The following is a 12603-nucleotide window of genomic DNA, read 5'->3' as shown; positions in this document are numbered from 1 at the left end:
TTGTATAAAATTATTTGTTTAAAAGTTATTTTTTAATTATAAAAATATGGCAAAGTAGTAAGAACAAAAGTATAAAGTCTCTTGTTCCCCCCCCATACCCAACCCTTTCCTCCAGAGATAACCACTGTTTTAGGTACAACCTTCCAGAAGTGTTCCGTGTGTGTGTGTGTGTGTGTGTGTGTGTGTGTGCAAACACTGTATACTACGTATACATATTACCATAACATTTTACCTTTTTACATGTAACTGTACTATAATGATAGATCTATAAGTTTGATATAAGAGGCACTTGGCAACAGCAATCTGGCCTGTAAAATCTGAAGCTCCATTGTAATACCCTTTACAAAACTAGAATATCAACTGTCTATATCAGAAAAGGGGTTCCTGGGAAGCAAAGAACATTAGTACCCCTCCAAGAGCCATAAATGGTTGCCTACCATTGCACTGTGTGAATGGGCCATTTTTTAACCATTCCCCAGTGGTAAATATATGGATTGTATGTAGGGCTCTTCCTTCATGAGCAATACTCCTCTGAATCATCTTGTACATTTATCTTTGGATACTTGGACAAGGGAACCTATAGCATAAATGCCTCCAAGTAGAATCCCTGTGTGGAAGAGAATATGCATTTAAGTGTTAAAATGCTGCCAAATTTCTCTCCCAAGACCTTGTGTCAACTAACACTCAATGGCAGAGACACATTCACATTCAGGTTTTCCCTGTGGAAGGTGTGAGCTATGCTGCTACAGAACTAGTTCTGCAAGTGTGAAAGTCAAAATCGACCTACCTATTTGCATCTAGGATCCCAGCCACGTGTGTCAGTTTAGCTTTCTTCAAGCTTATTATGCCTCAGAGCAGTTTGCATTAGTGGTGCAGCTGAACTATGGAGTGGCATAGTCCCAGCCACATTAGGAATCATTTTTATTTTAGCTTTCTAAAGTATAAATAGCTATTAGACTGTTTCTTTCCAAACCCAAGGAACATTCTACTGAGAAAGCAAACATAAGAGTGAGGAAGTCATGAAGGCCAAGTCTGAGCTGCTGTTGTCAGGAAGGCAGCACCTTCCCAACACTGTGTTAGTTTCTTCCTAAACAAGGCATAGAGACAAGTGCAGGAACTTGAATAAGGGGCTACGTGACAGTCACACGGCCACTTTGGTCTCACAAAAGAAAAGGTACAGAAGATACTGCCTGAAAGCCCCTTGCGGGGGCGGGCAGCAGGCTGAATGGCAAAGACTCAGTGTTCATCTCCCTGGCTATCTTCACCTCATGTTCAAATGCTTTTCAGAAACATATGACTTCATCTTTCTTACCATTTTGATGTTTAGATATATATAAGTCCTCTTCTAAGTAGAATTTGGGTTTTTATTCATGCTTTTGTGGTAAAATAACAGATGATCACTATGTTTTTCAAAGATACAAAAATATGACAGAAAAATGACAGCATTGGTAATTCAATTTCAGGTTTTTGTCAAATATCATTTTTAAATGCACTTAATAATATACTAAGCCTTCTCATACATAATTTATGTTATTAAAATCTAAAAGTAGAATAGAAAGATGGAATTTTTTTTGCTAAGAGAATGAGCAAAAAATAATCAGCCATGTCAGTATTTCAAATAGCAAACTATTAGAAATTTATTTCTACTCTTTAAAAAAGTTTGGGATAAATAAGTTCTGTTATACATGTGCTACTCATAAATAACAGAGGTATAAAAAGTACAGTGTGCTCTAGAAAATGATCACACCTTTAATGAAGTACTAAAAGAATACCTCCTTTGATGGTAAGAAAACCATGTGTGAAACCTCCTGTAGTCGCAAATGGCAAAAACACAACAAAATTCCTAATACATTTGTGTATTCTTCAAACTTCCTATATGATGCAAACTTCCTATATGATGGCTTTAACGTAATCTAAATTGCAAATCATGTATCAGTTGTCAGTCTCCAAGAGTGTCTGTTTAGTACAACTTGAGGCCGCACAGAAACAATGGGGAACCACTACCGTTTTCATCCAGCCTTTCCTGCTTCTACAATTTGTCACCAATACCCACCTGTGTTTTCCTCCCAGTCATGTTTTCTAACATTTTACTTTGACTGGGGACTAGGTATTTGAACATTTGGGAGTATTTTTGTTTATTTATGTGTTGGTTTTCTTCTTTTAACATATTTCTAAAAGGATTTTAAAGGAAATGAGAATTGTCTTGTTTTAATAAGTCCTGTTGCTCAGACCCCCTGACTAATTCCCTGTCTCCATCTCTGCCTCTTTTTTTTAATTTTTAATTTTTTAAATATTTTATTTATTCATTTTTAGAGGGAGGGGAAGGGAGGGAAAGAAACATTGATTGGTTTCCTCTCACATGTGCCTGACCCAGGTTTGAACTCATAATCCAGGCATGTGCCCTGACCAGGAATTGAACCCACAACCTTTCACTTTGCAGGGTGACACCCAACCAACTGAGCTACACCAGTCACAGCGTCTCTCTGCCTCTTTTCCCAGGCTGGCTGGGGTTGAGTCATCACCACTTCTCCAGGGTGGGCACCAGCCTCCCAAAGCCAGACCCCGAGGCGCCTGCCCTGAGCTTCCATGCTCCATGCTATGCCCCTGGCGTCTTCCTAAAGCAAAAATCTCCCTGTACCACTCTTCTTTTGAAAATCCTTGATTGACTTTAATCAGCTTCTCACCTTTTTCATGATGAAATCCAAATTCCTTAGAATGCACTACAAACCTCTTCGTGACAAGCATCACTGCACCAGACCTGCACCTCCAAATGGCATCACTGGTCTTTATTTGCCTTGTGCTTCAGCCACTGTGACACCACCTCATCTCACATATGGCAGCTTTGGCTGGTGTCACTCGGCTTGGTTGGACAAATTGGTGCTTCTCAGGCCTTCACATCCATATGAATCTACTGGAGACCGTGTTCAAATGAAGATTCTGCTCCTGTAGGGCTAGGATATGCCAGAGGTGCTGCGTGTCTGACAAGTTCCCCGGTAATGCTGAGGCAACCCCAAAGCACATGATAGCAACAGGGCTCTAAAACATCATTGTCGTCTCTGTGTTGGTGAAAAACTTCTTCGGTACAAAGCTGACCTACACAAAGCTTCCTCTTTCCTAATCTCATAATGTGTTACACAAAATGCACCTACTGTCTTACATGTCGCACTCTATTGTCATTACTTGGCTACACATCTGTCCCTCTAACCACCTCTGGATCCTCTGAGGGCTTCTTCCTTGCATTCCCAATACATCAAGCCACATGTGTAGGCATTTTGAACAAGTATTTTGAACAGAAATAAGCAAAGATATTTATTTATTTACTTATTTTTCAGATTTTATGTATTTATTTTTAGAGAGAGGGGAAGGGAAGGAGGGGAAACATTAATGTAAGGTAAAATCAATCAGTTGCTTCCCAGACCAGGGACTGAACCTGCAGCTCAGGCATGTGCCCTGACCAGGAATCCAACCAGCAACCTTTCACTTTGTGAGACAATGCCCAGCCCACTGAGCCACACCAGTTGGGGCTTGAACAGATAGATATAAGCACAGATTGTTAAAGCGATGCCTGAATGACCATCTGACGAGGTGTTGTTAAAGATGCAGGATTAAAAGAGTCAACCAAATTCTTAACTTTCACATTATCACAGATGTTTTATGTTACCACCATTATTATCTCCAGGGGAGTGGAGGGGTGGAAGAAGGGGAGGTCCAGAACTGTAGTAAGTCCTCACCTAGTTGTCAACAGGATCTTGTAAACCGCAACTTGAAGTGAAACAAAGTATAAGGAAGACAGTTTTACTATGGGCTAACTGCTATAAACAAGAGTTAAGTTCCTACCACATATTTCTGGTCACAAAAATAACACCAAAATTCTAAATAAAGGCCCCAAACACTTCTAATATTAAACACAGAGATGGACTGTTTAATATATACATTGTTATACATATATTTAAGAAAGATGAATAAGAACAGAATTGTTTTCCAACCTGCTCATTGCAGTTCAGGCTGCAGGGTGGCCCGAGTCTCTCCAGAAAGCGTGAGGGACAAGGCGAGGCCCACCCTGCACGGACGCCCCTCCATCGCAGGGCACATCACACACACCCACAGTCACACTGGACAATGTAGACACGCCAGTTCATCTCACGGGCCCAGCTGTGGGGTGTGGGGGGAACCCAGCCAGACCTGGGGACATGCACCTACTCCACACAGATAGTGGCGCTGGCCAGAAATAGATTTTTTTCCTCGTCAATGTTAGTGCAAAAAGACGTTGAACAAAACGATGTTATTTGAGGATTTGCTGTACTTGATTTCTCTTCCTTGAACTAGCATGTTAAGTCTAGAGGCTGGTTCAGAGTCTGAACAGCCCAGACAGTAGAACAAATTGCTGTCTCTGTGGCCTTGGGAGTGACTGCATCACTCCCACCTGCCGACCTCTGCTGCTTTGCACAGCCCTGACTGTTTTCAAACCCTTGGCCTTGCACAAAAGAGCACAGGAAAGCCAGGGCACAGCGCACGAGCTCCAGCAGAGAGTCTGGGTGGGAAGTGGGACATCAAAGACCTTTGCAGGTCTGAGTAGAGAGAGAGTTAGTGAAAACAAACACCTTTCCCAGGTTTCTTTCATCATGTCACAAATATAACAGGACAGCAATAACTGTTCCTACCGTGGTCCACAGTAGTGTATCTGGGCTATAAAACAGCATTTGCAGCACTGTGGTTCTCAGTGTCAAATGTATGTCAGAATCACCTGGGAAGTGATATTTATAAAATATGAACACCTGAAGCCCTTCCCCAGACCATCTTCATCAGGATCTCTGGGGGTGAGGCCAAGGGGTCAGTAGCTTACCATTCTCCAGGTGATTATCAGGTAAAGCCAGCACTGACAACCACTGACAGCAAGTACCACCTCACTGGATACGTGAAGTCCCCTATGGTTGGCCTCCAAAGTCAGTGTCCAGCGTCTACTTAGCCCCCAACTAACTGGCCTATTAGCCCTATCCATTATAGGCCAAATAAAATCAATCCAGAACATTTTACCCTTTTCCTCATGCAGCACACACTAATGAGCTATAACCAAGAATGTCTGTATTTGCACCCGTATCTCCCATCACAGTTTCTGTTAAGAAATTGAAAAGAAAAAAAAAAAAGAAATTGGTAAGCTGATAGAGATGTGAGCCATAGAAAAGAGGAAGCTGAATTCATTTGAAAATAAAATGGCAGGTCAGTTTGATTCCTTTTCTTGTAAGTCTTAACCTACCTTGCTTTCTCATTCTCCCTCCACCGGCACCCTGTCTCCATGAGTCCATCAGGCACAGTGGTGAGCCCACAGAGTCCAGGAACTGGATCTGAAGTTTCCAGATAATGGGATTCAGTTATATATTAAGCACAGACCCCTCCAGAGCTGGCTATCATTCTGCCAAATGTGAAGACACTTGCTAAATACATGGCAGGAGATCATTGTTGTTGTTGTTGTTGTTGTTGTTGTTGTTGAATGTGAAGCAGAACTCCTTATTTTTTAAATGAACTATATCAGGCCTTACAATAATAAGTCTAATATAATCAATACTCATGTGCTCAGTACACAAAAGAAATTAAATGTTATTTATGTATATATAACTGAAGCTCCCTCTGTATCCTTCTCTATCCCTTTGCTCTTGTTCTCTCTTCACAGGTAACTGTTACCTTAAACTTGAACTTTTGATTCTCAGGACAATTTCAAGTTTTATGTTTACCATTCCTATGCATTCATTTACCACATACACACAGAGTTTTATTTTTGCATGTTTTCAGTTATATAAATAGTATTATACTCTATGTAAGTTATTTTTTCAAACTTTATATAAATACAAGGGAGAACCAAACAAAACTGGAATTATCTTCTGGAGGGCGGGCCCTTTATAACAGGGGCCCCCCACTAGATGAGTGTTCTAGGAACCCATCTGTATCAGTGTACCAGCTGGTGTTGTTGTGAGAGGCTGCATTTGGCTTCAGTGGATTTTTTTGAAGACTCTTCCAATGCCATTTGCCCATTTCATGTGGGTGATTTATGAGTGCACCTGCCCACACCACAGTGAGTGTTCATCAGTTTTTGACCCAAAAAGGCATGACCCCCATGCCCCGCCCTCTCTAGTCACCTGATCTCACACCAAGTGGCTTTTTTCTGTTTCCTCAATGAAAAAAAGTCCTCAAAAGAAAACATTCTGCCAATGTGGAAGAGGTGAGACAAAATACAGCAGAAGCACTAAAAGGGGTCAAGATCAACAAGTTCAAAAACTGTTCTGAGCAGTGGAAAAAACATCTTGATATGTGTACTGCATCAAATGGAGAGTACTTTGAAGGTGACTAAAGTTTAAACATGTACAGATTAATACACAATTTTTTATAAATAAATTCCTTATTTTGGGGGGCAGTCTCCCCTCATAGTATCATATTATGTGTCCTTATGTAGTTTGTCTGTCCATATTATATTCTTGAGGTACACTCATGTTGATGAATATAAAGTTGTCCCTTTTTAATTGCTGTATAGTGTTCCATTGTTGGAATACAACCCAACTGAGGTTTACATTTTTCTGTTGATGGATATGTGGGTTGTTTTCAATTTCTTGCCATCGTGAAGAATGCAACATTCCAATCCATGTCTCCATGTGCCATTGTGGGAGAGTGTCTGTCGGATGTTCACAGGAGAGCGGCATGTCTAGGTTGTAGTGAATGAGCATTTTCAGCTTTTCTAGATACTACTGAACCCCCAGCCAGAAGACTATGAGTTTTGGATCACTCACACCCTTGTCAACACTGATATTGTTAACTATCAAGTTGAGCCAATTTTAACTGGTATATTTTTCCCTAAAAATCCTGTAGAGGGCACCATATCCTGTGATTACAGTTCCTTTCAAAATATATTCCAGTTTATGGTTCCCTTCCTTCTTTACTCTTTGAAACCCTTTGACCTTCTATAAGTCAGTTACTCCTCAGCCCACTCTCCTATCTCAGTCGGCTCCCTGGCAGTGTCCAACAAGGACAAATACAACACTGTCTGCCAGCTGAAAGCTCCCTCCCACATCCACTCCACATTTCTGACATACTTCTGTCTTCCGATGGGACAAGAGAAGAATAGAGACAAGTCAGTGTGGAATTAAAATGCTTTTTCCAGTTCATAGTAGCATAAGAGAGGATGTGAGTAGACAGCAAAGTCTTCCACTGTTCTGAAGCACTGGTGTGTAACCTAATTAGAAAGCATTGCACATTGTAAGAAACTGCTTATGTAAATGGAGATGTGGGGAAAGGTATTGCAAAGCTGTGGTGGCTTTGTTTTCCTTCTGGAATAGAATATACTTATTCCTTTGCCTTCTTAGTTACATTGTTCCTGGTTCCCTAAAGAAGAAAAACAGTGTTCAGTTTCAATATACCTCCTCAAATTTCCCTCATTCTGTACTGAGCTGAAGTCCTGTCACATCCTGACCTCTGTGGTGGGAAGGCAGCCTTCAAAGATGCTTTCCTTTCCACAAAGCCGATGTGAAACTCAGATTTGCTTAAAGATTTAAAATGGCTGCTTTAGCCCTGACCGGTATGGCTCAGTGGTCAGGGCATTGTCTGGCAGACGGAAAGGTTATGGGTTCAATTCCTGGTCCTGGCACAGGTAGGCGAGGTTCCCAGTTGGGAATGTTGCAATAGCCACAATGTTTATTTCCCTCAGTTTCTCCCTGCCATCCCCTCTCTCTAAAAATAAAAATAAATAACATCTTTAAAAATAGCTGCTTTAAAAATAAAAAACAGGCTCATAGAGAGAGAGAGAGCAGGGTGATGGTTATGGGGGGAGGTGGTTAGGGGTGGAGGGACTGAGCAAAAAAAAGGGATTCACGGACACAGACAACAGTGTGGTGATTGTCGGGTAAGAAGGGTTAACGGATAAATTGTAGTGGAAAAAATACAATTAAAAATAAATAAAATTTTTAAAAATGGCTGCTTTAGGAGCAAGTTTATTATTACGACTTTCAAAGTGGCCCTACAGACACCACAGGGCTAGGCGTATGTTTTTCCTAGCTAAACTGGATTTTAAGATTTTAAGATTTAAAAATGAATTAATGAATGATAAAATTCTACTGTTGTTCTTGAGGGGAAGTAGACAAACACGATTTACTTTTGGATTGATTACTGTGTTGAGATATTAAATCTTTTCTCCCCTCTTATCATAGATCAAACTTTCTCCAAATAAACCTGTCAAACATTCATTCCACAAGATGGTAAGAGATATTCTAGGGAGTAAAATTCATTTCAGTGAAAATGTTGGGTTAATGAACATTTTTTAAAAGAAAATCATGTTTCTCTATTGTAAAATGTCTTCAAGGCATTTACATGCTGATACGTATTATAAATCTCTGAGGTGAAGACTTCTAGAGATTCTGTGTTTCTAAGTGGTTGACCTTTTTCATGAATCATCTGACAGGATTACAGTTCAGAAGACACATGTTGGAACGTGCTGAGATAGAGATCCTAAGGTCGGTTATGCTGTCATCCCTAATCACAGAGACCTGAAATTCATAAGGCCCAATTACATATCAGCCATCAACTCTGATTCTTTCATGATGGGGTGACTGTCCTGCATGTTTATTGGTGGACACACAGCTTCTGTGTGGGATGTCACTATGGAGATACCAAGGCCAGCCTAATTTTTGCTCCCTTGCCAGTGACCTTTTTTCCACCTCAGTGCCAGAGGAATGTCTATATTCTTGAATTTCAATGATTCTATCAGGGATATATTTGGAGTGTTGAGCATTCCATTGTCAATATTCCCTGGAACATGGTAAACTCTTTCAACCTGTAGATGTGGCTATTCTTTGCCTTTAGTGAATTTCTTTGCATGACATTTATGAATGTTTTTCCTGTTCCATTTATTGGATCCTCTTCTTCAGAGACATTAATTTTGCTTATCTTAAGTGCTTTGGAACTGCAATCTATCATAATCTAATTCCTTTACTCCTCTTGTATATATAAGCCTTTCCTCTAGGTCAGTCATTTTATTTGCAGCCATGTTTATTTTATTCCCTGCTATGTCACCTTTATTTGTTCTATAATATTGTTTTCATCCTGAAACTCCTTAATTCTATAATCTTCCTGTTGTATCTTCTTATCTTTGAGCTCATATTTTTCTAAGTTCATGTTCTCGTTAGTTTGATTCGTAGTACAAGGCACTTCTGAGGACTTTTATTTTGTCCTTTGGATTATGTTTTCTTTAAGAGTGGAGGTTTTATCGTTCTTCTGCAGTTATGTTCCTGTCTTTCAAGGGTTGAGTGTTTTGTCTGTTTTGATCTGAGAGCACCGCCTTAGCATGTTCAGACATTTGTTACTGTTCTCTCCCCCGCATCTCGTCATCCTCTGAATAGCTGTATCCAGACCTTCTCCTGTTTGATCGAGCGTAGATGACTTAGCCTTGACTCCATTCCTATGGACTCTAACTTGTTGCCCCCAGTACGGTTTGAGAGCTTGGTAATGAATACCACCCACTTCCCTGCAGAGTGGTGGAGGGGGATGGAAGGAAAGGGAGAAGGTCTTTGGAAGCTGTGTGACATTTGTGTGAATTAGGACTCCTGGTTCTGCTCTCTCCTCTGGGATTTATTGGTGTTTTGAAATAAGTTTTAACCCCTTCCTTCATCAAGACTCACATATACCCTGTAAAGGAACACTCTGGAATTATTTTCCCCAATCATTCAACAAATTTTTATTGAGTACCTATTCTCTGGCAGGCACTATTCTAATCAAGGAACTGGGAATACAGCTGTGTGAACAAATGAGACAAAAATCCCCTTTCTTATGAATTTGTAGTCATTATGGTTGGTATCTTTACTGATACAATGTGGTATCACAAAAAGAATCAGCCCACTTCTGCCTAATAACCATTCCACCACCCCTCAGTTAAAAAAGGGGGAAAAATAAGGATAGCCATTCAGTTTGAGTATCTCTAGAACTGAGGGCAGTAGTGAAGTGTTAAGATTCGTCAGTTCACCAAACTGCTTCCCAGGGGCAGGGAAGGAGGTCAGAGGTCGGGATGAGGAGCTGCACTGTGTCCTACCAGAATCTTTTCTTCCCTGGGCTAGCAGTTTGCACATATGTGTGTAAGTATGCATGTTGTGGGCTGTTTTGTTGTCATGTCCATATTATTCAGCTATCCCCCTTACCCCTTGCCTTATTTGGTGGTTGATTTATTGCTGGGGAGGAGGAAGCTTGTGTTCCTTATTGTTGCCATTCACTTTTTTAGTTGTGCAAGAGAAAAAGGAAGATTCTATGGTCCGTTGTCACTTTATCCCCTTGAGCTGCAGGCCTCAACTAGTTCTCTTAGCTAATTCTTTTAACACCCTACCTATGGACTCCAATACAAGATCATCATGAAATAGTTCCTTTCTTGAAATTATTCAAGTACTTTAAGATACTGATTACCCCCAAAAAAGCATAAAGCTGAAGTGGTTTGGTTGGGTTGTGGACCAGCTTCTAATGGTTAAAAGTCATTTCATGGACTTGCCCTTTTGAGTACTTGTAACAAATTGGTTCATCTTATCCCTGGACACTGAAAAAAGCACTTCCTCATATCTACAAAACACATTTATCAGAAGAGTTCTTCAATTTCATGATACCTTATGCTCCAGATTGTTCTTGTATGATCTTCCTGAATACATCAAACCTAAACAGATCATGGCAGACAGAGACAGGAAGTGAGAATAAATACCTATCCCTAGACTTCTACCAATGTATGAGCTCTGTGTTAGCATTAGACACCTCAAGCACCTAGATCCATTTGCTTAACTGAAATAGTAAAAGGAGTAATCAAACCCTTGAGTCTTTTATTGCAAACCTTAAGAGACTTAGCGTTACCTACAAATGTCTCCCAGATAAATCACACTTAATGCAGAGTATGAAGAGAATATTTGATAAATGCTGTACTAATAAGGGAATTTGAATGGCACTAGATTGCATCTTCTTGTGTCACTATCGTGCCTCTAATGTAATTTCCCTCATCCAGAAATGTAATCCTCAGCCAGCTGCCTTGAAAGCTGGTTACTGTGGAGATGATTATCAGTATTACGATGACCTATTTAGAGGAATTTCTGCATTGCCAGAAAACAAATAGCCATAGAGAGAGCCTTGCAAGTGAATGATGCTCTTTCCCTGAAAGTGCCTTTGCAAACAAATGCCATAGATGTGGGGTGTGTGTGTGTGTGTAGATTTGTTCATAATTAGGACTTGCACATGTTTCCGTGAAATGACAATTGTCCTCATGCACTCCAAGAGTAAAGAAGGTAGTACAGACAACAGTAGGTATACGCATGTAGAAATCTTTCCTCTTTCTACAATTTGAAATGCACAGCCAAGGTTGCATTGACTTCTCAGCAGTGTTAATGTACAACAGTTCCTTTTTCTTGCTTGCTAGCCTCTATTCTCTGAGGATGCCCTAGGCATGCTGGAGTATAGTTGACATGTAGTTGGTTAGTATTGATGTTTACAAACCAATTAATTGGCCATTAATGGTTCCTGTATAAAACTGTGACTATTCTGATGACTGCTTTGAGTTCCTCAGAATTATGTTACAAAGTCTTTAACCTCTATCTGGTCTCCCATTCTTCTGTGAAATTTGTGTTAGTGATTATATGCAGATCTGGCTTTAGTTTTTAAGTTTAAATGATTTTCATTAACCATTGCATTATCTCCACTGATACTTCAGCTGCTCCCTCTTTTTTTTTTTTGAGAAAATTTTGGTACTATTCTAATACATAAATTTCTGTAAAAATTCCAGTGATAATTATTAAACCTTTATTATGATCATAGAAGCAGTAACAACACAAGCTAAGCATCGCCCCAAATAGGAAAATAGACCTAATATCCTCCTTGTAACCCAATGCCATGTTTTATGTCATTTTTATATTTGTTCTAATGTTCTCAGGAGAATTCCTTTTTCTACTCTCATCTCTCACTGTACCTTCTTCCAAGGTAATAGCCAGGGGTCCATATTTTCTGCCATTTTCTCATATCATCTCTAAAAGTGCTGACATATAATGAATGTTCAATAATTCTGACTTGACACATAATCTTTCCTCTAAGAACCTTTAAAACCCCTTTAGCCATGTTTTTCAACTCAATTTTCATCTGTTCATGATCATGGTGGTCTTCCAGCAAGATTATGCAAGAATCACCCTTTTAAAAACCATGTACAGGCTTCTGGCCAGGATGGAGGCATTGGTAGATATGCTTCACTTCCTTACACAACCACAAGAAGGATAACAACAAATTTAAAAAAAAACAGAATTGCAAGAAAATCTAACTGTATGAAAGTCCAACAACCAAGGAGTTAAAGAAGAAACATTCACTCACACTGGTAGGAGGGGCAGAGATAGGCAGCCAGGGTGGAGAGGATGACTGGTGAAGCAGTTACCAGAGGACTGGGTGGTCCCACGTCTGTGTGCAGATAAACCATGAGGAAAAAGTATGTGTGTGGGGGGGGGGGGGTGAGACACACTGTGCAACCCAGGGTTCCAGTGAGGGAAAAGAAAGTTTCAAAAACCTCTGGCTGTAAAATCCTGTGGAGGTTGTGGTGGCAGGAGAGACTCCAAGTCTCACAAG

At 40.2% G+C, this 12603-nt stretch overlaps 1 protein-coding gene across 5 annotated transcripts in view; it reads left to right on the top strand.

The window, feature by feature from the left end:
• The window catches only part of SYT1 (synaptotagmin 1), a 533021-nt gene that overhangs the window by 493839 nt on the left and 26579 nt on the right, over positions 1-12603 (top strand). The gene's annotated exons all lie outside the window — the stretch shown is intronic.

This window comes from Phyllostomus discolor, chromosome 2 (assembly GCF_004126475.2).
Source record: "Phyllostomus discolor isolate MPI-MPIP mPhyDis1 chromosome 2, mPhyDis1.pri.v3, whole genome shotgun sequence".
NCBI classification, from domain to species: domain Eukaryota; kingdom Metazoa; phylum Chordata; class Mammalia; order Chiroptera; family Phyllostomidae; genus Phyllostomus; species Phyllostomus discolor.
Note: the sequence above shows the minus strand (reverse complement) of the source record. Positions and strands in the feature narration are given on the sequence as shown.